Source organism: Phocoena phocoena, chromosome 1 (assembly GCF_963924675.1).
Source record: "Phocoena phocoena chromosome 1, mPhoPho1.1, whole genome shotgun sequence".
Taxonomy (NCBI): Eukaryota; Metazoa; Chordata; class Mammalia; order Artiodactyla; family Phocoenidae; genus Phocoena; species Phocoena phocoena.
This window is the reverse complement of record NC_089219.1, coordinates 29,813,519-29,841,499: the sequence shown is the minus strand read 5'-3', so window position 1 is coordinate 29,841,499 and position 27,981 is coordinate 29,813,519. Positions and strand designations below refer to the sequence as shown.

General features: G+C 46.8%; 1 pseudogene; it reads right to left on the bottom strand.

Moving 5' to 3' along the window:
* Positions 1–1,367: 1,367 nt before the first annotated feature.
* LOC136124393 (lysine-specific demethylase 2B pseudogene) lies at positions 1,368–3,686 on the bottom strand (annotated as a pseudogene).
* Positions 3,687–27,981: the final 24,295 nt, after the last annotated feature.

Below are 27,981 nucleotides of genomic sequence, written 5' to 3'. Positions count from 1 at the left end.
CTCATGCTAGTCAGAGGTTGTGTTCCCGAGGCTTCCGGACTCCTGTCTTTTTCTTTAGCGTGCTACGATTGCCCCCCACCCCCGGCCTCCAACCCCCACCCCCATCCCCAGCGTTCGTTCGTTCAGCAGCGATTACGTCCAAGGCTAAGGCGAGGTCCAGGTGCCTCCCTGTAACTGGTGTTATTTATTTTTCAAAAAACCTTACGGGGTGGAAATTCTCATGCCCGTTTTAAACAGGGGGTCAGAGCTGACAGGACAACTCTGGTCACTTGGCTCCAAAGCCATCACAACAGAGAGGCCCCTGCAGGAGGATGTGGAGGGGACACGAAGAAAGAGCCGGGTGGGGAGGGAGGAGGAAGGGAAAGCGCGGGCTCTCTTTCAACCCCTGTCCTATATTATAAAACGGACTGAATAGCTCTGTGAGTTTTTGGAATGTGTTTTTAAATTTTTTTTTGGTAAAAGATGACATGCATTCATTCTTTATGCAAATCAGTCACAGAAATGAACTAAGAAGAAAGAAAAATCACCCCAAATTCTACTCCCAGAAACAACCCCTAGTACCATTTTTTTTTTTTTTTTTCCGTAAAGGTCTGTATTTGAACTTCTGTGAATCCAAACTGCCTCAGCAGTGACTGTTCTGATTTTCACCACTTTTAGGACACGAAAACGCCCATGGGTCTGGTGCCATGGGGGACTTCATAAGAACTAAAATTTAATTTTAATAGGAGACAAAAGGAAAACTAGTGCTTCCACAATGGCTTGTATCTGGCTCTCATTAAATGCTTCTTTCCTATCTGTTTGTTCAGCACGTATGTTGTGATGGCAAGAAAGATTTTTGCTCCGTTTGTTCGATCTTACAAGAAAATCTCTGTAGATGTTCCACTTGTCACTTATTACAAGAGACAGCCTTTCAGCGCCCTCAGTTAATGCGACAGAAAGTGAAGGATCTACGGCAGTATCTCATTCTTAGAAACATACCGATCGATACCTGTCAAGAGAAAGAAGACTTGGTAGATCTGGTACTATGTCACCGTGGGCTGGGCTCTGAGGACAACCTGGACACGAGCAGTCTGAATTCCTCAAGGTCCCAGACTTCTAGCTTTTTTACACATTCATTTTTTTTCAAACTATACAGCCCCATCTGCTACCGTGTCTTCCTTTCAGGGAGAGCTTATGGGTGGAGGCCGGACCTTAGGATCTGGAGTACTGGCACAGGTACGAGGGTGTAATTACCCTAGGGCCTGGCATGTTGTCTGCTTTCGGCCAATATGGAGGGGGCTTTAGGGCTGAAGACTCCTTGCTGAGCCGGGGTTCCACGTGCTGTTGAACTCTGCACTTGCAGGCTCTCCTGACGTGAGGCTCCAAGCTCAGATGCTGCTTGGTTTTTGCAGGAGTTTTTCTTCCACTTGCCCGAACTGGACGCTAACAGACATTTTGGCTATGAACTGCTCACAGCCTTGCTTGGTAACTGGCTTGCAGTACCTCAGGTCAATATGACAGATATTCCCACACCGTTTGAAGAAGGACAGGCACTGGTCAGTGACCTTATTGCAGTCTGACAGGTTGATTTCGGTTAAGGAGTCTCGGGTGGTGGTGCCCACAGCGGTGAGCAGGTTGATGGACTGGGCAGTCACGTGGTTACAGTAACTAAGGTGGAGCTTGGAGAGCAGGGGCATGTGGCGAATGATAAGCCGCAGGGAGGCGTCTGTGATGTCCAGGCCGGCCAGACGCAGCTCCACAATGTTCCGGAACTTATCCCGATGGTCCATCTGACCTGGCCTGTTATCTGCAGGCGGGGACAGGAGATCCCGCATCTGGGCGTCCTTTAGTCCTTCTACCCACTGGACATCCAGGGTCCGGAGCAGCAGACAACTGGAGCTACAGAGGGCTGAGACTGCGATCCATGAGCAGCCTGACAGCACCAGTTCTCGGAGCCCAGGCAAGCGGTTGATGAGCCAGCTCAGCTGTTTCTTGGAGATATTGGTCCAGCTGAGGTCCAGGGAGACAGGCTGTCGCCGATGATGCCACTCAGCATCAGGGGTGTGATGGACTTGCAGCGGTTCGGGTCGATGCGGGTCCATAACCGCTTATCACAGCACCAGCGGCTCCAGGTCCTGCAGACCCGCATGCAGACACACAGGTCTTGGTGGCTGAGGTAGCTGCAGACGGCCATCCACACCTCCCTGTGCATAACGTGGGCCGCCCCATCATCCAGGGGCAGCGAGTCGGGCGGGGGGCCGATGGGGATCACATGTCGCTCCATCTGGATGCACTTGGGCGGGGACACGTAGGGAGGGGGCCGGCAGATGACTCGGGGCGGGCTGCGCAGGCCGGGCCCCAGCTGGTGCCGCAGCTCCCGGGGGCGGGGTAGCCGTGGGGCCCCTTTGCTGAAGCGGTGAGGGCACTCACAGAGGCCCAGGGGCCGCTTGGGCTCCTCGTTCTCGCTCTCAGGCTCCGACTTGATGGGCTGGTGGTTCTCGTGGGCCAGGCTGCTCTCTGTCTTCTGGATCTCCTGGTTGAGCTCCTTGCTCAGCTCCTTGTTGGAGAGTCGCCGCTTCCAGCGCATCTTCACCTTCCTCTTCTCCTCGGGGCCCTCCTCCCCCTCCGTGCTGGGGCCAGCGGTGGGGGAGCTGGAGCGCGAGTGGTCGCTCTCCCTCGTCTTGGGGGGCGCCTCGGGCAGGTCGTCCTCCGGCTCCTGCTTGAAGCGCCTGAGAGGCTTGTTGGCCAGAGCCATTCGGTCCTCAGCGTTCTTCCAGGACCACCGCTTTTTCCTGAAAAGCTTATCTTCTTTGCCGGGTTTTAGCTGCTGCTGGAAGTAAGTGAGACTGGATCTCCACCAGGGGCTGAGGCTGCTGCCTAGAGGGGGCCTCGGGGAGAGGTGAGAGGAGGAACGGGGGGACGTTTAAAACGTCAAGGCTCGCTTGCGTCCACTCAGCTCCTGGGGCTTCTCGTATTTCCGCTTCCTCCTCAGGCGCAGCATGCCGTCAGGGGGCACCTTCTTGGGGTGCTCGTCTGGCCTGCGCCGGGGCGCCTCTTCACACTCACTCCTCCGCTTGGCAGGCTCCTGCCCCCCCTTGCTGTCCCGGTTCATCTTCTGCTCCTTGAGCAGGGAGCTGGGCAGGTTTGAGGCGTACTTAAAGCCGGGGCCACGCTTTTAAGCCAGGGCCACGCTTTTGTTTCCGCGTCTTGCTGGGGTGCCTACACTTTGGACACTTCCAGCAGTTTGGAAACACATCGTTGACCACGCCCCCTGACTCCTTAATCTTAAGGCATCCAGGGTGGATGATTTCGCTGCAGAGGGAGCACCCCACGAGCGTGAGGTTAAACTTGCCTTCTTCCTCTCCCACTGTGTCCTCTTTCCCTGCCTCGCCACACACTAGACACACGGCGGTGTGGGGCAGCACAGGCGCGATGCACTGCGGCATGATGCAGCTCTGCGGCATCCGCCCGGGGCCGCCGAACTTCTTCATGTCCTTGCAGAAGTGGCACTCTCCACACTCCGTCCGCAGGCAGGCCTCGCACTTGCGGCATCGCGTCCGGCGCCGGCGAGCTCCCGCCGTGGTCCAGTTGGCGGCCGAGTTCACAGCGGAGGCGGGGCCCAGCTTCCCCTTGGGCCGACCTACGACCCGGTTCTGGTCCGGCTCCGATTCATAGTCGTCGTCCTCGGCGCTTACGGACATGGCCATGGCTCATGGTGAGCCCAGGCTCGCGCGAGCTGACATGGCTGGAGTGGCGGCGCCGCCGCCGCCGCCGCCGCCGCCGCCGCCGCCGCCGCCCGCCCGGAGCAGGCTCGGCTCGCCCTGGCTTGGGCTCGGGCTCCCTAGTACCATTTTGGTGAACATTTTCAGACACCTCTGTCTGATTGTAAACACATATATACACGGCTTTAAATGAACAGGAGCAGACTCCACATGCTGTTGTGTAAAGTCCTTTTTTTTCTCCCAACAATATGTTGTGGACATCTTTCCCTGCCAATAAATATAAAGCAACAGCTTTGTGTTAAATGACTGCATGATATCCGATCACATGTACGAATGGGACTTTTAAATGCAAAAGAGGCATAGGGTCCCCTGGCTCCCAAAGTGGGTGTTAGTGGGACAATGCTCAGATGGCAGCCTGGGGGGCCTGAGCCATGACACCATGGCTGCCAGGGCCAGGGGTCTCAGACTCACCCCATCATAGATCAAGTCACACCAGGTGGACTCCTGCAAAATCAGGCTCTGGAGAGCAGCCTCGAGCAGGGCTATTGGAGAGAATCAGTGGCCCCAACTTGCTCCCAGAAAGGCACTGCCATCCTCACAGACCCAGCTCTCCTGGGGTTTCTTTCTGAGGTGCCCCAGTATGGCGTGGCAGTCATCTCCATTTTATGCAGCAGCTACGATATTCCAAACATGCACGACAGAAAAATGAAGCCAATTATTCCTTGAGAGAGTACGGCGAGTGAGCAAACACAGCTCACTGATTTTGTGATCCTGGGCAAGTTGGTAAAAATTCTCTCAATGCAGTTTCCCCATCTGTAAACTGGGGATAATCGTAGTCCCTAAATCACAGAGCTGTTGAGAGGATTAAACGAGATCATTGAAACCAGCTCTGAATATACTGTCTGGTGTTCAGTCAATGTCAGTTCCCCTCCCACCTCAACATCCCCACCTCCTCCTCTTCATCCTTTCTGGAGAGACCTGCAGCTTGTTTCTGACACCAGCCTAGACAAACAAGGGATGGAGAAGAGCCTCCCCATTGAGGGATGGGCTCTCCAAGGAATGTCTGGGGGCCCTGGGGGTCAGACAGGAGAAGAAGACTTGGGGTGGTGATCTTGGTTTTCCGATCCCTGCAGGGAGCAAATGAACAAGGGAGGGATGAAGGACTCAGGATTAGACCTCCGTCAATGGGGGAAGATGCTGGGACACCCAGCATGGGTCAGTGAGAGCAGAAGTTTCTAATAGGAGACCTTCAATGTGCTACCTCAAGGGGTAATAAGCGCCCCATCACTGCCCATTGCTGTAGGCACTCGGGCGGAGATAACCCGAGAGAAATCTTTCCAGGTCTGAGCCTATGAGAACAGAGGTCAGCCTGTGGTTGCTCGCCAGCCTGATGGGAGGCAGAGGGTACAGAGGGGCGAAGGTACTGCTTCTCATCTGCTCTTCGGGGGCAGGCTGGCCCCGGCTGCTGCCTCTGCGATTTGCATTCAGCCCTTGTCTGTGACGAGCTCTGCACGCAGCAGGCTGCTCCCAGAGATGTGCTATTTTAAGTGCTTCCCCTCCGCCCCTAAGGGTGCCATGTGTTTATCTTGCTTTCGAGTTAAAAGGGAAAATCAATTTCACTCTTACCTTAGGAAGGTTTGGGGTGGGGGCCGTCGGGTGGCTTCATTTCATTAAAATGAAAGTGTGGAGTGGGAGGGCAGGAAGGGTTGCAGAGTCCCACCCCTGCGGCCAGTTACGAATAAACAGTAGCCTGGATCCACAGCCTGTTCCTTCCCCTTCAGCCCAGATTGTAGGGCCACAGGAGGCCCAGGGTTGACCTGTGATGGGTGACAGGACTGTGGGATAGAGGGGGGGAGAGAGGAGCCCAGCTCATCACTGCTGTGTGTGTGTGCAGGTGCACATACGTGTGCATGTGTGTGTGTGTGTGTGAGAGAGAGATGGGGGAGAAAAAGAGGGAGGAATGGGAGAGAGAGGTGTCTTGGGCTTTTGTTTCGCTGAATGCCCATTTAGAGAATAAACTCAACATTTATTGAACACCTATGTGCATTCCAGGGGCTGTACTAGGCACAGAAAATCTGGCAGTGAACAATTCACAGTCTCTGCCCTTAAAAAGCTGCTCAGCAGAGAAGAAAGGAGGCCAGTAACTGCTAAGCTCCTAATATGTGACATCCCGACATTCAGAATTATCTCATTTAATCCTCGGGTCGTGATTACCTCTCCATTCAATGTAGGAAAATTGAGCTGCGTGTTCCCTGGGGAGGACGAGAGTCTCTCATTTATGGCTATAGTTCCAGCCTCTGGAATAGTGTCTGGCACGTGGTGCTGATGCTGATAGAACGAGAGAAGACGGGTGGAGTAATTCCTTTGTAGAGGAACAGAGCAAACGCTGTGCATGTCACTTCTTTTATTCTTATACCTGCCTGGGGAGGTGGCTCCTGTCAGCCTCTTTCACAGATGAGGAAACTGAGGCTCAGACAGATGAATTTCCTGGCCCAAGGTCACACAGCTGCAGAGGCTGGATTCTTAGGGCCACTGCTCCAGGCAGCCTAGTCTGTCCCGTAGATGAGGGAGAAATACAGTTCTGGGGTGGATGCTTAGTCAATCCTTTCCCAACACTCTGAGGATCACACGGGGAACAAGAGTTAATTAGGATTGCTGCTGGGGGGATACTAGGGGTCTGGGCTGGAGGGGTAATAGCTGTTGAATGTGAATGGTCAGCGCTGCCATTGAATTTGGACCTCCAGGCCCTGAGTCAGGTTTCTACACCTCCTCTCTGCAAGAGGAAATGGGTGTGTGTGTGTATGGCTTGAGTTAGTCTAAGTATATATGTATGCATGCATGGGCGTGGCATGGCTCTGAGCTCTAGTCACCATTTTCTTGGATGGACATGGCTCTGTCTTAGGTTCTGGGTCTTGGCTGGGCTGTTTCAGGCTCAACTGGGCTAGGCTGAGTCTGGCCACCCTCCTTGCCCTCCCTTTTATAGCTTCCCCCTTGGTGGTCTGCATTTCTACCATCAATCTTCTCAGCAGTTACCAGGGAATCCCAGCTCCAGCCCTCAGTCCAAGGAACTGCTCAGACCCTGCTGCTCTGAGGCCTGAGGCAGCCACATCCACCTCTCCTTCTATAGGGCAGGAGGTGTCTGATCTATAAGAGAAGGATCAATCTCTCCTGTCGCTGGAAATGTTCAGTGAGAAGAGCCTTTGGAGTTGAAGGTTTACAGAAAGGGGAGATGGAAGACTAGAAGTGAAGAATTCCTACAGAGCTGTCAACCTGCAGTGAAATGTGGGTAGTAAATCTGCCTTTACAACCATTCTTCCCCAAGACCACCCACCCCAGGGGCTTCAGAGGAAGAAGACTGAAGGCTGCTGGGATAAAAGCTTGGGTTTGGCTGACCACTTTTTTCCCCTATCCATCCACATATTTAACTAATACTTAATGAAAATCCTTAGGTTCCAAGCTATTTAAAAAATCTCCCTACGTTCCAAGTGAATCACACCTCCACGCATTGGGTTGATGAAGGGAACAGCCATAAATCAGATGAGGTTCCTGTCTTCAAGGAACTTACAATCCAAAGGGAATCAGACATGGAAACAGTCAACGAGGCAGATGCTCCGATGGAGACATGAGGAAAAAGTGATGGGAGTGAATACGTGGGGACAATTTGTTCTGATAGAGGACTTCGGGGCAAGGCTTACTGAGGAAGTGGTGTTTGAGCTGCCCCTGATAGGATGGGCAGGGATTTAAAAGCTGCCAAAGCTGGTAAGGAGTGAGCCAGCCTGGGGAAACCACCTTGAAAGATGTTCAGTGACCTGATGTGCACAGTGGTCTAGGGGCCGTGAGTGGGCTCGATCGGCGAAGGGTTGGGCTGGAATATGCCCAGAACCACAGTACCCTGAGGCCACTGTGGGTTCAGTACTCTGCTAGAGACTTCACAACTCTCCTTTTATCCTCATGGCTATCTTTCAAGGTCAGCATGATATCCCTAACTTACAAGTAAGGTACCTGAGGCCCAAAGTGGATAAGTGATTTGTCCAAGATCAGACAGTAAGTGGCAGAGCTGGGATTCAAACCTGAGTCTATATGACCCCAGAGGTGGTGCAGCCAGAAATGACAGGCTTAGGCATTTGGGGTTTATGATGGAGGCAGTGGGGTGGGGGGGCTTGAGGTCTTGAAGATTTTTGAGGAGAAGAATAGAAGAGCCTCAACTATTGCCTTAAGAAGATCATCTTAGGTAGAGGAGCTTCAAGATGGCGGAAGAGTAAGATACAGAGATCACCTTCCTCCCCACAAATACATCAGAAATACATCTACATGTGGAACAAATCCTACAGAACACCTACTAAACGCTGGCAGAAGACCTCAGATCTCCCAAAAAGCTCTTGGTGCTCCAGCCAGGTGTCAGGGCTGTGCCACTGAGGTGGGAGAGCCAAGTTCAGGACACTGGCCCACAAGAGACCTCCCAGCTCCACGTAATATCAAACGGCGAAAATCTCCCAGAGATCTCCATCTCAACACCAAGATCCAGCTCCACTCAATGATCAGCAAGCTACAGTGCTGGACACCCTATGCCAAAGAACTAGCAAGACAGGAACACAACCCCATCCAGAGCACAGAGGCTGCCTAAAATCATAATAAGGCCACAGACACCCCAAAACACACCACCAGATGTGGACCTGCCCACCAGAGAGACAAGATCCAGCCTCATCCACCAGAATACAGTCACTAGTTCCCTCCACCAGGAAGCCTACACAATGCACTGAACCAACCTTAGCCACTGGGGACAGACACCAAAAACAATGGAAACTACAAACCTGCAGCCTGTGAAAAGGAGGCCCCAAACACAGTAAGTTAAGCAAAATGAGAAGACAGACAGCACATGTGAGAGACACATAGCAGATGAAGGAGCAAGGCAAAAACCCACCAGACCTAACAAATGAAGAGAAAATAGGCAGTCAACCTGAAAAAGAATTCAGAATAATAATAGTAAAAATGATCCAAAATCTTGGAAATAGAATGGAGAAAATACAAGAAACCTTTACCAAGGACCTAGAAGAAATAAAGAGCAAACAAACAGAGATGAACAACACAGCAAATGAAATTAAAAATTCTCTAGAAGGGATCAATAGCAGAAAAACTGAGGCAGAAGAACGGATAAGTGACCTGGAAGATAAAATAATGGAAATAACTACTGCAGAGCAGAATGAAGAAAAAAGAATGAAAAGAATTGAGGACAGTCTCAGTGACCTCTGGGACAACATTAAATGCACCAACATTCGAATTATAGGGGTTCCAGAAGAAGAAGAGAAAAAGAAAGGGACTGAGAAAATATTTGAGAGATTATAGTTGAAAACTTCCCTAATATGGGAAAGGAAATAGTTAATCAAGTCCAGGAAGCACAGAGAGTCCCATACAGGATAAATCCAAGGAGAAACATGCCAAGACACATATTAATCAAACTATCAAAAATTAAATACAAAGAACAAATATTAAAAACAGCAAGGGAAAAACAACAAGTAACACATAAGGGAATCCCATAAGGTTAACAGCTGATCTTTCAGCAGAAACTCTGCAACCAAAAAGGGAGTGGCAGGACATATTTAAAGTGATGAAAGAGAAAAACCTACAACCAAGATTACTCTACCCAACAAGGATCTCATTCAGATTTGACAGAGAAATTAAAAGCTTTACAGACAAGCAAAAGCTAAGAGAATTCAGCACCACCAAACTAGCTTTACAACAAATGCTAAAGGAACTTCTCTAGGCAGGAAATACAAGAGAAGGAAAAGACCTACAATAATAAACCCAAAACAATTAAGAAAATGGTAATAGGAACATACATATTGATAATTACCTTAAATGTAATAGATTAAATGCTCCAGCCAAAAGACATAGACTGGCTGAATGGATACAAAAACAAGACCCGTACATATGCTGTCTACAAGAGACCCACTTCAGACCTAGGGACACATACAGACTGAAAGTGAGGGGATGGAAAAAGATATTCCATGCAAATGGAAATCAAAAGAAAGCTGGAGTAGCAATTCTCATATCAGACAAAATAGACTTTAAAACAAAGACTATTGTAAGAGACAAAGAAGGACACTACATAATGATCAAGGGATCAATCCAAGAAGAAGATATAACAATTGTACATATTTATGCACCCAACATAGGAGCACCTCAATATATAAGGCAAGTGCTAACAGCCATAAAAGGGGAAATTGACAGTACAACAATCATAGTAGGGGACTTTAACAGCCCACTTTCACCAATGGACAGATCATTCAAAATGAAAATAAATAAGGAAACACAAGCTTTAAATGATACATTAAATAAGATGGAGTTAATTGATATTTATAGGACATTCCTTCCAGAAACAGCAGAATACACATTCTTCTCAAGTGCTCATGGAACATTCTCCAGAGTAGATCATATCTTGGGTCACAAATCAAGCCTTGCTAAATTTAAGAAAATTGAAATTGTATCAAGTATCTTTTCTGACCACAATGCTATGAGACTAGATATCAATTACAGGAAAAAATCTGTAAGAAATACAAACACATGGAGGCTAAACAACACACTATTTAATAACCAAGAGATCACTGAAGAAATCAAAGAGGAAATAAAAAAATACCTAGAAACAAATGACAGTGAAAACACAACGACTCAAAACCTATGGGATGCAGCAAAAGCAGTTCTAAGAGGGAAGTTTATAGCTGTACAAGCCTACCTTCGGAAACAAGAAACATCTCAAATAAACAACCGAACCTTACACCTAAAGCAATTAGAGAAAGAAGAACAAAAAACCCGCAAAGTTAGCGGAAGGAAAGAAACCATAAAGGTCAGATCAGAAACAAATGAAAAAGAAATGAAGGAAATGATAGCAAAGATCAATAAAACTAAAAGCTGGTTCTTTGAGAAGATAAACAAAAATGATAAACCATTAGCCAGACTTATCAAGAAAAAAAGGGAGAAGACTCAAATCAATAGAATTAGAAATGAAAAAGGAGAAGTAAAAACTGACACCACAGAAATACAAAGGATCATGAGAGATTACTACAAGCAACTATATGCCAATAAAATGGACAACCTGGAATAAATGGACAAATTCTTAGAAAAGCACAACCTTCCGAGACTGAATCAGGAAGAAATAGAAAATATGAACAGACAAATCACAAGCACTGAAATTGAAACTGTGATTAAAAATCTTCCAACAAACAAAAGCCCAGGACCAGATGGCTTCATAGGCAAATTCTATCAAACATTTAGAGAAGAGCTAACACCTATCCTTCTCAAACTCTTCCAAAATGTAGCAGAGGGAGGAACACTCCCAAACTCATTTTACGAGGCCACCATCACTCTGATTCCAAAACCAGACAAAGGTGTCACAAAGAAAGAAAACTACAGGCCAATATCACTGATGAACATAGATGCAAAAATCCTCAACAAAATACTAGCAAACAGAATCCAACAGCACATTAAAACAATCATACATTATGATCAAGTGGGGTTTATCCCAGGAATGCAAGGATTCTTCAATATACGCAAATCAATCAACATGATACACCATATTAAGAAATGAAGGAGAAAAACCATATGATCATCTCAATAGAGGCAGAGACAGCTTTTGACAAAATTCAACACCCATTTATGATAAAAATCCCTCCAGAAAGTAGGCATAGAGGGAACTTTCCTCAACATAATAAAGACCATATATGACAAACCCACAGCCAACATCATCCTCAATGGTGAAAAGCTGAAACCATTTCCACTAAGATCAGGAAGAAGACAAGGTTGCCCACTCACACCACTATTATTCAACATAGTTTTGGAAGTTTTAGCCACAGCAATCAGAGAAGAAAAAGAAATAAAAGGAATCCAAATTGGAAAAGAAGAAGTAAAGCTGTCACTGTTTGCAGATGACATGATACTATACATATAGAATCCTAAAGATGCTACCAGAAAACTACTAGAGCTAATCAATGAATTTGGTAAAGTAGCAGGATACAAAATTAATGCACAGAAATCTCTTGCATTCCTATACACTAATGATGAAAAATCTGAAAGTGAAATTAAGAAAACACTCCCATTTACCATTGCAAGAAAAAGAATAAAATATCTAGGAATAAACCTATCTAATGAGACAAAAGACCTGTATGCAGAAAATTATAAGACACTGATGAAAGAAATTAAAAATGATACAAATAGATGGAGAGATATACCTTGTTCTTGGATTGGAAGAATCAACCTTGTGAAAATGACTGTACTACCCAAAGCAATGTACAGATTCAATGCAATCCCTATCAAACTACCACTGGCATGTTTCACAAAACTAGAAAAAAATTTCACAATTTATATGGAAACACAAAAGACCCCGAATAGCCAAAGCAATCTTGAGAAAGAAAAATGGAGCTAGAGGAATCAGGCTCCCTGACTTCAGACTATACTACAAAGCTACAGTAGTCAAGACAGTATGGTACTGGCACAAAAACAGAAATATAGATCAATGGAACAGGATAGAAAGCCCAGTGATAAACCCACACACATATGGTCATCTTATCTTTGATAAAGGTGGCAGGAATGTACAGTGGAGAAAAGACAGCCTCTTCAATAAGTGGTGTTGGGAAAACTGGACAGCTACATGTAAAAGAATGATATTAGAACACTCCCTAACACCATACACAAAAATAAACTCAAAATGGATTAACGACCTAAATGTAAGGCCAGACACCATCAAACTCTTAGAGGAAAACATGGGCAGATCACTCTATGACATAAATCACAGCAAGATCCTTTTTGACCCACCTCCTAGAGAAATGGAAATGAAAACAAAAATAAACAAATGGGACCTAATGAAACTTAAAAGCTTTTGCACAGCAAAGGAAACCATAAACAAGACCAAAAGACAACCCTCAGAATGGGAGAAAATATTTGCCAATGAAACAACTGACAAAGAATTAATCTCCAAAACATACAAGCAACTCATGTGGCTCAATATCAAAAAAACAAACAACCCAATCCAAAAATGGGCAGAAGACCTAAAGAGATATTTCTTCAGAGAAGACATACAGATTGCCAACAAACATATGAAAGAATGCTCAACATCATTAATCATTAGAGAAATGCAAATCAAAACTACAATTAGATATCATCTCACACCTATCAGAATGGCTATCATCAAAAAATCTACAAACAGTAAATGCTGGAGAGGGTGTAGAGAAAAGGGAACCCTCTTACGCTGTTGGTGGAAATGTAAATTGATACAGCCACTATGGAGAACAGTATGGAGGTTCCTTAAAAAACTACAAATAGAACTACCATATGACCCAGCAATCCCACTACTGGGCATATACCCTGAGAAAACCATAATTCAAAAAGAGTCATGTACCACAATGTTCATTGCAGCTCTATTTACAGTAGCCAGGACATGGAAGCAACCTAAGTGTCCATCAACAGATGAATAGATAAAGAAGATGTGGCACATATATACAATGGAGTATTACTCAGCCATAAAAAGGAACAAAACTAAGTTATTTGTAGTGAGGTGGATGGACCTAGAGACTGTCATACAGAGTGAAGTAAGTCAGCAAGAGAAAAACAAAAACCATATGCTAACACATATATATGGAATCTAAAAAAAACAAAAAAGAAGAAAACGGTCAGAAGAACCTAGGGGCAAGACAGGAATAAAGATGCAGACCTACTAGAGAATGGACTTGAGGATACAGGGAGGGGGAAGGGTAAGCTGGGACAAAGTAAGAGAGTGGCATGGACATATATACACTACCAAACGTAAAATAGATAGCTAGTGGGAAGCAGCCACATAGCACAGGGAGATCAGCTCGGTGCTTTGTGACCACCTAGAGGGGTGGGATAGGGAGGGTGGGAGGGAGGGAGATGCAAGAGGAAAGAGATATGGGGACATATGTATATGTATAACTGATTCACTTTGTTATAAAGCAGAAACTGATACTCCATTGTAAAGCAATTATACTCCAATAAAGATGTTAGAAAAAAAAAAAGGAAGATCATCTTATAAGGATGGTGGGGGATGGAGGAGGTGGGAGAGCTGTCAGTGGATTACAAAATAGCCCAGGCTGGAGAGAAGGAGCAATGGAAATGGCAATGGAGGGTATGGGAAGAATGCAAGAAGCAGAGCTTGGTGAAGGCAGGATCGGCGTGGGGTGTTGGTGCTTGTAGAACTTTCCCTATCATCTCCCAGAACCCATGGGCAGGATAAGGCCATGTGGTCCACACTCCTGAATCTCCTTGTAAACTACCTGGGCTTTGGGAATCCAATGGATGTCTCCACCAGAATTCAAAATCACCTCAGCGTCCAATCACACTCCTCCAGCACAGGGGTGTTCATTTTATTCTGATCCTTGGATGCTTCTGACTGTTAAAAAGTCTCCTTTTAGTTGAAATGAAACCTGCCTCTCTGCAGTCTCTACCCAATCCATCCAATTCTCTCTCTTGGGACAAGAAAGAAAGGGTCTAATGCATATTTCATGTGGTCAATCATCAGATACTCGATGACAATTCTCATGTCCTCCCAAACTCTTTTCATCTCTAGGCTATATAGTAATAGTGGTAATAATGTGAATATTTATTGTGCCTTTTGTGTTCCGGGCACTGTGCTGAGAACTTTGCATATTCTGTCTCAGGGGTGGATCATGAACAGCTTTGAAATGTCTTCATAAGGAAGTTCCACTGTAATCCCGAACGCATGAGGGCTTATTGCAGAATTTTAAGTAGAAGATAGGATATGTTAGGAAGACCACTCAGGTGACCAGTGTGAAGAGTGCCCTGGTGAGGTGAGAATGAGGCAGGGAGGCTGTTGGAATAATCCAGGTGAGAAATGAATAAGATCTAAACTTCAGTGGTGGTAAAGGGTATGGCAGATGAGATAATTTGAGAGACATTCAAGTGTTAAATCTATAGAGCCTGGAAAGTAGCTGGACATGGGGAGTGAAGGAGAAAGAAGAAGCCAGGTTATCTCCAAATTTTTTGTCCCAGGTGGATTCTATGAGACAGAAAGTCTAAGAAGAGTATCTGGATCATTTGAGGGTGATGAGAAGGAGCGATTAGAAGGAGAAATTACTTTCAGCTTTGAACATATGGACTGTAGATGCCAGTGGGATACTATGCATTGATTTAGTTTATTCATTCATTCACTTAACAAGCCTTTATTGAGGATTAACTATGTACCATGCACTCTGCTAGGTGCTAAGGTTGTAAAACCTTGGTCACCTTTGTTCTTGAGGGGCTTTCTATCTAGTAGAGGGAAACAGATATGTAAATTGTCAAGTGTAAAAAATTCATATTGCAAGATTTCCTTCAGTAGATGAATGGATAAACTGTGCTACATCCATACAATGGAGTATTACTCAGTGCTAAAAAGAAGTGAGCTATCGAGCCATGAAAAGACATGGAGGAACCTTAAATGTGTACTACAAAGTGAAAGAAACCAATCTGAAAAGGTTACATACTGTGTGATCCCAATGATTTGACATTCTGGAGAAGGCAAAACTATGGAGATAATAACAAGATCAGTGGTTGCCTGGAGTTAGGGGGGAGGGAGAAATGAATAGGTGGAGCATAGAGGATTTTTAGGCAGTGAAACTATTCTGTATGATATTATAATGGTGGATGCATGTCATTATACATTTGTCAAAACCTTTAGAATGTACAACATCAATAGTGAATCCTAATGTAAACTATGGGCTTTGAGTGATAACGGTTTGTCAATGTAGGTTCATCGATTGTAACAGATGCACCATTCTAGTGGGGGAGGTTGATATAGGGGAGGCGTGCATGTGTAGGGACAGTGGGTATATGGAAACTATCAGTACTTTCTACTTAATTTAGCAGTGAACCCAAAACTGCTCTAAAAATAGAGTCTCTTCTAAAAATTAGTATTACAAGATGCTGAGATTGAAATCTGTATAGGGAATAGAATTCTAAAGGGGGAGGGTCAGTCAGCAAGGGCTTCATCATGGAGGTGACCCTTGACTTGTGAAAGGCATTAAATGGAGATAATGGATCTACCAGTCCATTATAGCTCGGGAGAGGGCTCTAGGCAGGAGATAATGATTGGGAATTCATCAGCTCATCAGCAAACACTGTGGAAGCCAAGGGAACCCAGGGATGAGTGTGTCAAGTTCAGAGGAAAAGAGCCGTGAAAGTGAGACCCCCAAATATACCAATGCCTGGGGGGAGGAAAGACTTTGGAGGAGATGAGAAGGCATGTTCTGAAAGGGAGGTGGAAATGAGAAGAGAGGGACACTGGGTGAAAGGAGAATGCTAGAAAGTGGGGAGAGAGGCTTATTCTGTACAAGAGTGGCACAGGGGACCTCAGAAATGAGGGAAACAGTTACGTCTCTGAGAGCCAATTTGAATCAATGGACTAGAGCAGAGATTTGCTGGGTCATCTAAAAATGAAAAATCGTTCTGGGGCCAGGAGCACTGGACTATAACCTATACTGTATGTCTAGGAAAGCTCAAATAATAAGGGAGTTGGTCACAGAGCAGAAGAGTCCCCAGAGCCAAGATGAGCTATGGCCACCCCAGGGCTGTCTAGAAGAGAGGAAACTGGCTTTCAGTGTCAGAAAATTCTGTCCCTAAGGACAGAGACAGACGGCCATACAACTTTGCCTTGTGTCTGTGGCAAGACCATCTCAAGGGCAAGATGGAGGGATGCAGAAGACTGAGGTGGCCTCTGGCCCCTTCATTCAACAGCTTCTTTTGTTCCAAGTCTACTCCTCAAGCAGCCTTCCAGAATCCTTGTAGATCTGCTCTTAAGATGCCAGGCCCTGAGCCCAGCCTTTCCAAGTTGGAAATTCGGTATTTATCTCAAGCTGCTCATCAAACCCCCCACATACCCTTTCTTCTCCTCACCTGGCCTCGCACTTCATTGACAAAATGAAACTCCCTCACCTTCCCCCTACCAAATCTACTGACCTGCCGATATCTGGTATCTAAACCTACACTCAGAGTCTCCCCTTCTCTTACATGGATGAAGGACTCCTGTGCTAATGTCCAAATCCTCCATTATTCCCATGACTCCACTCAAGCTAGCCTTCTTAAGGACTTTGCTCCTTCCATTCCTCCCCCCGCCTAATCTTCACCTGCATCCTCATCTGCAGATGTGCATGTTCCAGAATGAGCCGCCATTTTAAAAACCCCGCCATTGACCAGACATCTCCTTCCAGGTATTGTCCCATTTCCCTGCTTCTTTGAACGGCAAGACATTGCAAATAAATAACTGTCTACAGTCACTATAATCTCTTCTCCACCTATGATTCTCCCCCTGACATTTCCTACCTGCGCTCCCTTTCCCATGACTCCACCAAAACTGCTCTTGTCAAGATTACCTGGGATCCACATCTGACCAAATCCAATGCTTGCTCCTCATTGGCTCTCCACTGTGATGACTCCTCCCTCTTCCTTAAAACAGTTCCTCTCTGAGCTTCCAGGACACCCACCCTCCTTGATACCCTCCCACTTCTTGTGCCTCTTTTCAGCAACTTTTGCAGGCTCCTCATCCTGTATTTGTTGGAGATCTGATAGCTCCCCAAACTGTGTCTTCAGCCTTGACCTCCACTGAGCCCCAGACTCACCTGTCACACTGCATAGTTGACTACACCCTGTAGATGTCTATCAGGCCTCTCTGATGTCACATGGCCAAAACTGAACTCTTCATTTTCTCACAAAACTCTATGCTCTATCTCAGGAAATAGAACCACCATTTACCCCGGTGCTCAAACAAGACACCTGGGAGTCACCTGTGATTCCTCCTGTGTTCTTCTTTCCTACAACCAGGCCAACTATGAGTTCCACTGGTTCTACTTAGAAATTATATTCTGGCTCTGTCCAATTCTCTACATTTCTATGGCTACCACTTATAGTAGATGCTGTGGTGTGGCCAGGCACACATTCTCCCAGCTGCTGAGTCCTTCTCTAGGAACTCCCCTCAGCTGCAGAGAAAACCCCCTTTCCTGAGGCTATGCCCGCTTCCCTGACCCAGATCCCAGATCCAGTGACTGGTTGATTCGAGGATGTGAAAGCCTGGCCCTCTTGCCTCAGTTCAGGACAGCTTGAGGGCCTGTCCCAGCTCTGCAGCTTCCCTTGGGGTGGGCGGAGGGCTCTGCTGTGATTTCATCAGTTTGATTTCTCCCTCTGCCCAATCCTGCTTGCCTCACTCTCCCACAGGTGCTGTTCCTGAGTGCATTCCTCAGTGAATTACCTGCATGCAAATCACAGAATTTCAGAGTCTATCTCTTGGAAAATCTGATCTATATCACTCTAGTCAAAACCACCTTGATTTCTCCCCTTTACCACCACGGTAGCCAACCAACTAATCTCCCTGCTTTGGCCCTTGCCTCCCTACAATCTATTCTCCATGTAGAAACCAGAGTGATCTTATAAAACAAAAACCACATAATTGACTCCCCTGCTTTAAACCCCTATTCATTCACTGTTGTACTTGGCATTAAGTTCAGGCTCCCCACCACAGTCTACAGTGTCCTGTGTGGTCTTGCACTGCTGTTGTCTCTGGCCTAATCTTTGATTCAGCCACACTGGCCTTCTTTCTGCTCCTTGGACACCCCAAGATTTTTCCCACTTTACAGCCTTTACATTAGGAGTTTCTCTGGCCTAGAATTCTCTTCTCCCACATCTTCCCATGGCTCCCGATTTTCTTTTAGACCTCAGCTCAAATGTCACCTCCCTAGAGAAGCCTTCTCCGACCACCCAGTTGATGCAGCCCCTCAATGTAGCATCCTCTATCACTTCACCCTGTCTTACTGTCATCATAATTCCTACCACTCTCTGAAATCTTACTATTTGTTGACTTATTTTAATCGGTGCCCTTATACGTAGAACATAATCTCCACTGAGCGTAGAGACTGTGCCTGTACTGTTGAATGTTTTAGTGCTGGATCTGCAGGACCCAGAAGTGTGCAAGTACCTGAATGAATGAATGAACACATGAATGAATAATGAAAGTTGCCAGGAGCCAGCCTGTCAGAGTCTCATCTCTCTTGGATCTTCCCGAAAGAGGTTTAGATTCTGTGAGTGTCTTTGGGGGACAAAGCTCTGAGCCACTTCAGTCACCAACATCAAAGACCACAGAGAAGTCAAGTGCAGGAAGGATTCAAACCATTCATCAGATTTAGTAACTAGGAGATGATTGGAGATCTTGAGGAGAACAGCTTCAGTGGAGTAGAGGAAGCAGAGGAATTAAACTGCAGAAAATGGGAGTGAATAGAAAAGCAAGTAGTGAATACAGAGAACTCTAGGAAGATATTTTTCAGGGGTGGAACATAAAGAAGGATCACTTGTTTCTATGGATTTTTTGAGATGGGCTTTGCTTTGTTATAATCTAAGGGAAAGTTGCTGATCTGGTATCACCATGAGCACAAGCTGGTAACACTCACAGGCTGTGTCAGACTCTCTTCTAAGCTCTGTGTGTATTCATTTTCTATTGCTATGTAACAAACTGCCACAAATTGAGCAGCTTAAAACAACATACATTTGTTATCTCACAGTTTCTGTGGGTCAGGAGTCCTGACATAGCTTAGTTGGGTCCCCTTGTTTAGGGTCTCATAGAGTCAACTGCAGACTGACACCTACAATCAAAGTGTCAGCTGGGATGTATTCTCATCTGGAGGCTCAGCTGGGGCAGAATTCACTTCTAAACTCACTCAGATTATTGGCAGAATCCACTTCCTTGCGGTTGCAGAGCTGAGGGCCTTGGCTTTTTTTTTTTTTTTTTTTTTTTTGCGGAACGAGGGCCTCTCACTGTTGTGGCCTCTCCCATCGTGGAGCACAGGCTCCGGACGCGCAGGCTCAGCGGCCATGGCTCACGGGTCTAGCCACTCCGTGGCATGTGGGATCTTCCCGGACTGGGGCATGAACCCGTGTCCCCTGCATCGGCAGGTGGACTCTCAACCACTGTGCCACCAGGGAAGCCCGGGCCTTGGCTTCTTGTTGGCTGTTGGCTAGAGGCTTCCCTTAGGTCCTGGAGGCCATTTGCAGTGGCTACAGGCCACCTGCAGTCCCTAGACGATGCCCAGAATTTCCTAATGTGGCTGCTAACTTCATCAAGCCAGCGAGGGAATCTCTGTTTTTTCTTCTAAGATGGAGTTTTATATAATATTACATAATCGTGGGAATGACATCCTATCATCTCTTCGCCATGTTCTATTGGTTAGAAGTACATCACAGGTCCTATCCACACCATCAGAGAGGATTACACAGAAGGCTGAGCAGCAGGAGATGGGGATCATGGGGCCACCCTAGAGTCTGTCCACCTTAATGTGTATTGACCCATTTAATCCTCACAAAAACACTATGAGACAGGTCTTACTACTATCCCCATTTTATGTGGGAGAATGCTGGCGATAAGAGAGAGAAAAGGGACAATTAATGGAGCAAGACCCCCAAGGCAACAGGGAAGGAGACAATGCAGAGTATAGCTGAATAGTTCTCCTGTAATTGGAAGGGAGACACCCCAGTCGTGGATGCTGAAGAGGGACAAGGGAAGGATCCAGATTAGCTTGTAAGACTGGGGTAATATCCTAGGTATCTACCCAAGACGAATGAAAATACATGTCACGAAAATGTGCGTACGAATATTCACAGCGGCATTATTTATAACAGCCAAAAAATGGAAACAACTCAAACCTCCATCAACTGGTGACTAGCTGCACAAAATGTGTTAGAGCCATACAATGGAACTCTATCCTGAGATAAAAAGAAACCAACTACTGATGCATGCTCCAACACGGACAAACCTCAGAAATATTATGTTAAGTGAAAGAAGTCAGATACAAAAGATTACATATTATATGGCTCCATTTATACGACGTGTCCAACAAGACAAAGCTATAGAGATAGAAAGTAGATTGGTGGTTGCCTAGGGCTGGGGATAGGAATGGAGAGTGGCTGCGAATAGACACAGGATTTCTTTTTGAGGTGATAGAGATGTTCTAGGATTAGAATGTGGTGATAGTTGAACAACTCTGTCGATACACTAAAAATTGTTGAATTGTACACTTCAGTGGATGAATTTTCTGGTATGTAAATTACACATCATAAAGTTTTTAAACAATTGGGGCAGTAAGTTGACAGAATGCCTCCCCGCCCCCAGTTGGCCTTTTTCTCTCCCATGGAGGTGAAGGTCATACACAGGAGTGTAGCGCTGGGGGAAGGGGGCTTGTCGAGAAGGGATGAGGGTTAAAACATCAGGAGGGGAGGCAGTAGACAAAGCTGCTGTGTGGAAGGTCATTGGTGGCAGAGCTGAGGGTCCAGGTCAGGCTGGAGACTGTGAAATGGTCGTGTCCTAGTCTACAGTATAATTTTTTTCCCATCTTGCTCCTTTCAGAAGCCCAAGTCCCTAAGAAAAAGAAAAGAACAGCTGGGTTAAACCAGACTTGGCATTTTGCTGGACGGGATGAGCAAAAAGACAAGGAGGTTGAGAGTTTGACAAGAATGGGATCAATATGATGGCGGTGGCATCTCTGATGGGCAGGAAAGGAAGCAATGCTGTGGAGGAGCTAATGGACTGTCCTGTCCCTCAGGACACTGCGGAGGGTTCAGAGAGTAGGGGCCTCAAGAAAGTCAAGACACAGTGGGAGTGAGGGTCTTAGGGACAGTCAGAGGAAGTATTGTATATGCTGGTTCCTTTACCTTCATGTCCTCAACTGTCAGTGTTTCTCTGGAAGCATGGTGCCCAGGCCTGAGCATCCATCCCAATGTGTTGTGGCCTGAGCAGGGCAGAGCACATGCTTCCACTGAAGCAGCCCAAGTTTAAATAATCTTTTTTTTTTTTTGCAACTTGCAGCAGCCTGAGCAATGGGCTTTGCAGCCAGCTTGTCTGTATTTCAAATTCTGCTTCCCCCACTCTTTAGGTCTTGGAAAAGTCACTTAACTGCCCTCAACATTAGTTGCCTCATCTGTCAACTAAGAATAATAATACTATGTGTCTCATAGGGCCATTATGAGGATCAAATGGGACATCGCCATGAAACACCAGGTAAGGTACCTGGCCTGGAGAACGTGTTCACACATGTCAGCTGTCATTGGTACCCACAGCAGAGAACTGACTGATGCTGAGATTACTCTTAGCTCACAGCCCTAGAGCCACATGGTGGGACCGCTGTAAGCCAGCGGTTGGGTTCGGGACCCAAGGGCAAAATTGCATGATTATACTATGTCACTTCATCTTGTAAATCTTCGTCTCTTGGTCCAGCCCAAGGACATCTGTTTGATCCCACCTCCCTGGCAGCACCTCCAAAGTCTCCTGCAACTGTGTCCTGTGTACCTGTGTCTGCAAGCTAGTGTCTTTTGGAGATCTCTAAGTCACTGATGGAAGGGCAGGCTCTTGGGCACTGGGGCTCCTTATGCTGCCTGGGTCTGGGACCTTTGGATCATTCATCCAAGGAAGGAAAACACAAAAAATGCAAGCCCTTGAGTCTTCAAAGGCTTGTTTGGGGAGTGGGGCAGTGGGGGGCAGGGGACCAATCTCTTATACCAGGTGCCTCCCTGGGGTTAGAACCTCCTCTCCTCAGCCAGCCAGCCCCACGGAGGTGAAGGTGACTTCACTGCAGCCTCCCTCCCGGGGCGCCTTCCGTTCACGCTCCAAGTCTCCCAGGCAGGAGGATCGATGCTTTCTGTATCTCCTGGAGACAGACCGCGCATTCCTGCAGGACTATTGACAGCCTCGCCTCTCTCTCATATCTTCCATACTTCATTTGCGAACAGCACCGTAATTACCCTCCGGAGTCATTGAAGGAAAGTGTGCAGATAGAAAAGGGCTGGAAATGGGCACCTCTGGCTGCGGAGAAAACACTTTCAACATTGAAGTCTTCTCTCCCGGGTCTAGGAGTTCCCATTCGCTGGGCCCTTAAAGTTTCTGCCACAAACTGTGGCCGCCTTTGTGCACCCCGTGACAATGGGCATTTGACACGGAGGGCAGGGAGATTAATGAAAGACCAGAGTTTTCCATTTCTTCCTTCAACAGCTAACTACTTTCTTTTCAATTCCTACTGCTAAATAGCTCGGACAATTAATAAAGCTTCGGTTGTGCTCGGTTTTTCTCTTTTCTTCCCACACACTTGGTTGTTTATGCTGCCTTAACCTGACCGTCCAGTGCCCTTGTTGACTGCTCTGGAGACTCAGATCTTGCCAAGTGTGGAGAGCTCTGGGATTCGGGGAAGAAAAGGTCCCATTAGGGAACAGTTATCTGAGGACAAAATGCTGAAAGCTTTGTCCCAGGCCCTGGGACAAAGACTAACCTCTGAGCTCCCTGCCCAGCTGCCGGGTCTGATGGTACCTCTTGGCCTTGAGGCCTTTCTGTCTGGGGAACTGTAGGGCTGCTGTAGGAAATTACCACAAACCTGGTGGCTTACAGCAAGAGAAAATCATTCTCCCACAGTTCTGGGGCCCAGAACTCCAAAATCAAGGTGTCAGCAAGGTCGGTTCCTTCTGGAGGCTCTGAAGGAGAATCTGTTCCAGGCTTTTCTCCCGCCCTCTGGGTGCTGCCAGAGATCCTTGGTGTGCCTTGGTTTATAGCTGTATCCCTCCAATCTCTGCCTCTGTCATCACGTGACCTCCCCTTCCCTGCATCTCTGTGTCTTCTCCTTTTCCATCTCTTATAAGTTACTGGATTTGGCCCCACCCTCATCTAGGATGATGATCTCATCTTGAGATCCTTACCTTAATCACATCGGCAAAGACCCTTGTTCTGAATAAGGTCACACTCGGAAGTTCCAGGTAGGTAGACTTATCTTCTGGGGGCCACAACCCTCCCAGGACCCATTACAACTCTGTGTCCCCTGGAACTCAGAGCTTGGGCTGCTTCAGACTGCATTTTCTGCCCAGTGCCGGAGGCTGAAGACCTTTCTGTGTCCAGCAGCTCTCAAGGGGCAGGTGAGGGTGGCCATGGGGCAGGCAGGGCAGGAGGAGAGTGACCACGAGCCACTGCAGCTGTGGACTGTGGTGGGTCCCTCTACTCACCTGCTGTCTGGCTGTCCACCCTGTATAAAGCAGACCCTCAAATCCCAGCTGGGGTGTGAGGAAGCTGGACCCCTTTCCCTCAACCCACTTCCTCTCCATCTTGCCTCCCCAGTTCTGAATTCTCAACTTTAGGACACCAAATTCAACCTTGCCTTTGACCTCTCCTCTCGTTTCTGTCCTTGGACTTCTTTTCTTGCGCAGACTCTGCCGGGTTCCCTCCCTTGGCCCTGGCTCCTTCTACTGCCCTGGGTGGCAATCATTGCGTTGACACGCACACACTTGTAGTGATTATTCTGTGCCAGGCACTGTTTAAGCACTTTATATAAACTGGAACATTTAATCCTCACAAGAGCCTTGTTAGGAGGGCTCACATCCCCATTTTAGAGATGAGGAAACTAAGGCACCAGAAACATTCAATAATTTGCCTAAGCCAGGATTTCCTTCTTTTTTTTAACATCTTTTTTGGAGTATAATTGCTTTACAATGTTGTGTTAGTTTCTGCTGTATAACAAAGTGAATCTGCTATACGTACATATATCCCCATATCTCCTCCCTCTTTTGTCTCCCTCCCACCCTCCCTATCCCACCCCTCTAGGTGGTCACAAAGCTCTGAGCTCATCTCCCTGTGCTGTGCGGCTGCTTCCCACTAGCTATCTATTTTACGTTTGGTAGTGTATATATGTCAATGCCACTCTCTCACTTCATCCCTGCTTACCCTTCCCCCTCCCTGTGTCCTCAAGTCCATTCTCTACGTCTGCGTCTTTATTCCTGTCCTGCCCATAGGTTCTACAGAGTTTTTTTTTTTTTTAGATTCCATATACATGTGTTAGCGTACGGCATTCGTTTCTCTCTTTCTGACTTACTTCACTGTGTATGACAGACTCTAGGTCCATCCACCTCACTACAAATAACTCAATTTCGTTTCTTTTTATGGCTGAGTAATATTCCATTGCATATATGTGCCCCATCTTCTTTATCCTTTTATCTGTCGATGCACACTTAGGTTGCTTCCATGTCCTGGCTGTTGTAAATAGTGCTCTAAGGCAGGATTTCTCAGCCTCATCACTATTGACATTTTGGCCTGATAACTCCTTCCTGTGGGATCTGTTCTGTGTATCGTAGGATGTTTAGCAGCATCCCTGGCCTCTTCTCACTAGATGCCAGTAGCCACCCCCCTCCCACTCCCTCAATGGTGACAACCCAAAATGTCTCCAGTGAATATTGCCAAGGTCTCCTGAGAGGCAAAATCACCCCAGTTGAGAGCCACTGGCCTAAGATCATACGGTAGTGAGTGGCAAAGCCAAGATGAGAGCCCAGGAAGTCTCCACCTGACCTACTCCTTCCTTCTATTCGATGCCTGTTCTGGGCTTGAATCTGTATTGCTCTGCAAGTTCAAAGTTAGGGCTAAAAGCTTAGTCTACACTTTGTGGAATCTAATGTCCATCCTGGCCTTTTACTTAAACCAAGCTGTGTAACTGGGCGCTGGAAGGAGGGGCGCACACTTTCTAGAAAAGCACGGAGTCTCCCCAACCCTGCACAGCTCCCGGCTGTGGCCATGACTCCTAGCTGCCTGGCCAGGCGCAGCTCCTGGATTCACAAGTTCACCCCAGGATCCTCCCTAGCATCTCATTGGCAGGACAGGAGGTGACGTGACCCACCCCCATAGTGGTTTCCTAGAGAAAGGGCAAGGATCCCACCTTTTCTCCTTAAGAACGTGAGAGATACACGCTTGTGCTCATCGGGGGAGGGGATGACCTTTCAAGGTCTCATCAACTCTGGCTTTTGTTGAGTCTAGAAATGGTGAGGGTTTTGGAGTCTGCAGAGAAGGACTAGTAATTAAAATGTCAAGTTAATCGCACCCCGGGTCATGGCCACTGCCCTTGGCTTCTGTCCATCTCTTCTCCTACAAAGAAGAAAGGAAGGTATCAATATTAAACTAGTAGGGCCGGAGAGCGTTGCTAGTTCTGTGTCCCCGCCCACCGCCTGCCCCCCCCAATAAACACACATATGTGTGAACAGTGTTGTGAAAAGCTCTGCCTTCTTTACACAAGAGCCCCTCTCTGCCTGATTCCGTAACGAACAGGAAAGGATGCAGTTGTGTCATTTTCGGGAGAAGTGTATCCATTCTTTCTAAACATACAGTGGCTCCGAGGTGCTCACTGCTTTACGTTGTCTGCTATAATCATGCATTTTTTATTTGCACATAAAAGGGCTTCCTGTAAAACATATTAAAGCTTCCAATTCTGAATGAAAAACACTTGATGTACAATCTCTCTGTGAAGAGGAACCTCAGACTGTGCGGGGCTGATGGCATCTCCCCTGCGTGGAAGGGACAGAGCAGCCTTGAGCATGGTTCCGGCAACAGCCCTCCAAGGAAGTCATCCTGGGGAGGATACTGCCTGGTCGGCTCCTCCAGGAACCTGGGCACTGGCCCCTTCTCCACAGCTGAGCTCGCCACGGATGTGTTCAGACACGCACCGGAGGATCCAAAGCCCTAGGCAATCACGATCTAAGTCTCCTGGATGCCTGTTTTATTAGAAGATTCAGAAAGAAAATGTTATTATCTTCACGTGCAAACAAACATGGCAATACTATGGAGTAGAATACAAATTACGTGTGCACTTTTAAGATTAAAACATAGGATATCAGAGACAGTTCCTGGCTCTGAGCAAGGCTCCCTTTTAGTAGGTGTCCTTTAGCCGACAAGTTTGAGCAGCATTCACATTTGGATCCAAGCGCTAATTCCCCAGCATTCAGAACATTTTATGATCAGGGTTCACGTCCAGGGTGGCCCTATTCTTCCCAGGTGAGAGAACTCAGGCTCAGAGAGGAAGACTGATTTGCCCAGCATCACACAGCTAACAGCAGCATCAGAATGCAAGCCTGGATTTCCTGACTCACCCCCATGCTGCCTCTGGAGGTTGCAGCACTTACAGAGACTTTCTACCAAAGGCCACCAGCTCCAGCTTCATCATACAGTGTCACAGTGACATCCCTGAGATGGAGAGAAGAGAGGTTGTGGGCCCACCATGAGTTAGTTCATAGTGCAAGGTTAGTGCAACAGGAGGTAGATTTCGCTGCCATTTACACACTACCCATATGAACACAGGGGACTATAGTGGTAACTCACGTTTATCAAGTGTTTCCCATGCGCCAGGCACTCTTCTGAGAGTGTGTTAAATTTATTTGCTTTTGGTAATAGCCTTATGAGGGAGTTACTGTTGCTATACCCATTTTACAGATGGAGAAGCTGAGGCACAGAGTGGTTAAGCAACATGCCCAAAGTCACACAGCCGGGAAGTGGAGGAATTCAGGATCTGAACTCAGGCAATCTGGCTGCAGAACAAGCACACACGAGTGCCTCTTAAGCTTCATCATACCTACCTTTCTTTAGAGCAGTGTCCTCCAGGAGTAGTCCCCCGACCAGCAGCATCAGTATTACCTGGGAACTGGTTAGAAAGTCACGTTCTCAGTCTGCATTCTAACCTCCTGAATCAGGAACTTTGGAGCTGGGACACAGCAGCCAGCTGCGTTCTCTGAGTTAGAAACCTAGAAGTTCCTGTGACTTAGAAAGTCCCTCAGATGATTCTGATTCAGGCTAAAGTTTGAGACGCACTGCTTTAGAGGGTGAAAATAAAATAATGTTTATAAAGTTCTTAGCATAGCACTCAACCATGTTAGCTATTATCATGACCAGCTTTATTTGGTGAGAATGAAAATACCGTTGTGGGGAATATAAAAAAAACACCTGTCTCCTTGGTAAAGTGCCATATAAAGCAACTTAAGCTTGCAAGAAAAGAAATAAAGTTTTCAGGCAAAGACTGGGGGGAAAGATATTGACAAGACCATCATGGTACACCTGACACCTGCACCTGATCCAATCCAAATGGATGCAGCCCGCCCCAAGGGGCAGAGCCCATTTTGTCATTTGAAGGATGCTGTTGCCTCCTCCACGGACCAAATATAGTGGGGTTTTTGTTTTGTTTTGTTTTGTTTTTCACCAAATACAGCTTGATGAATGTGCTGGCCAGCTGACTCACTGGTTGGCTTTAGAGCTAGACGCAAACCCAGGGCCTTCCTGGGCACGCCAGTCACTTCCCATGTGGCCTCCTGAGTTAAGAACAAGGATGCCACAGCTCCGGCTTCCTATGCTTGCCCAGGTACCATGTAGACACTTCATTTCAAGTATGACCTGCCCCTTGTCACTGTGTGTCACTCTCAGTGATGACGGGCCTTCCCTTCCCTGGGACGGATGTGTATT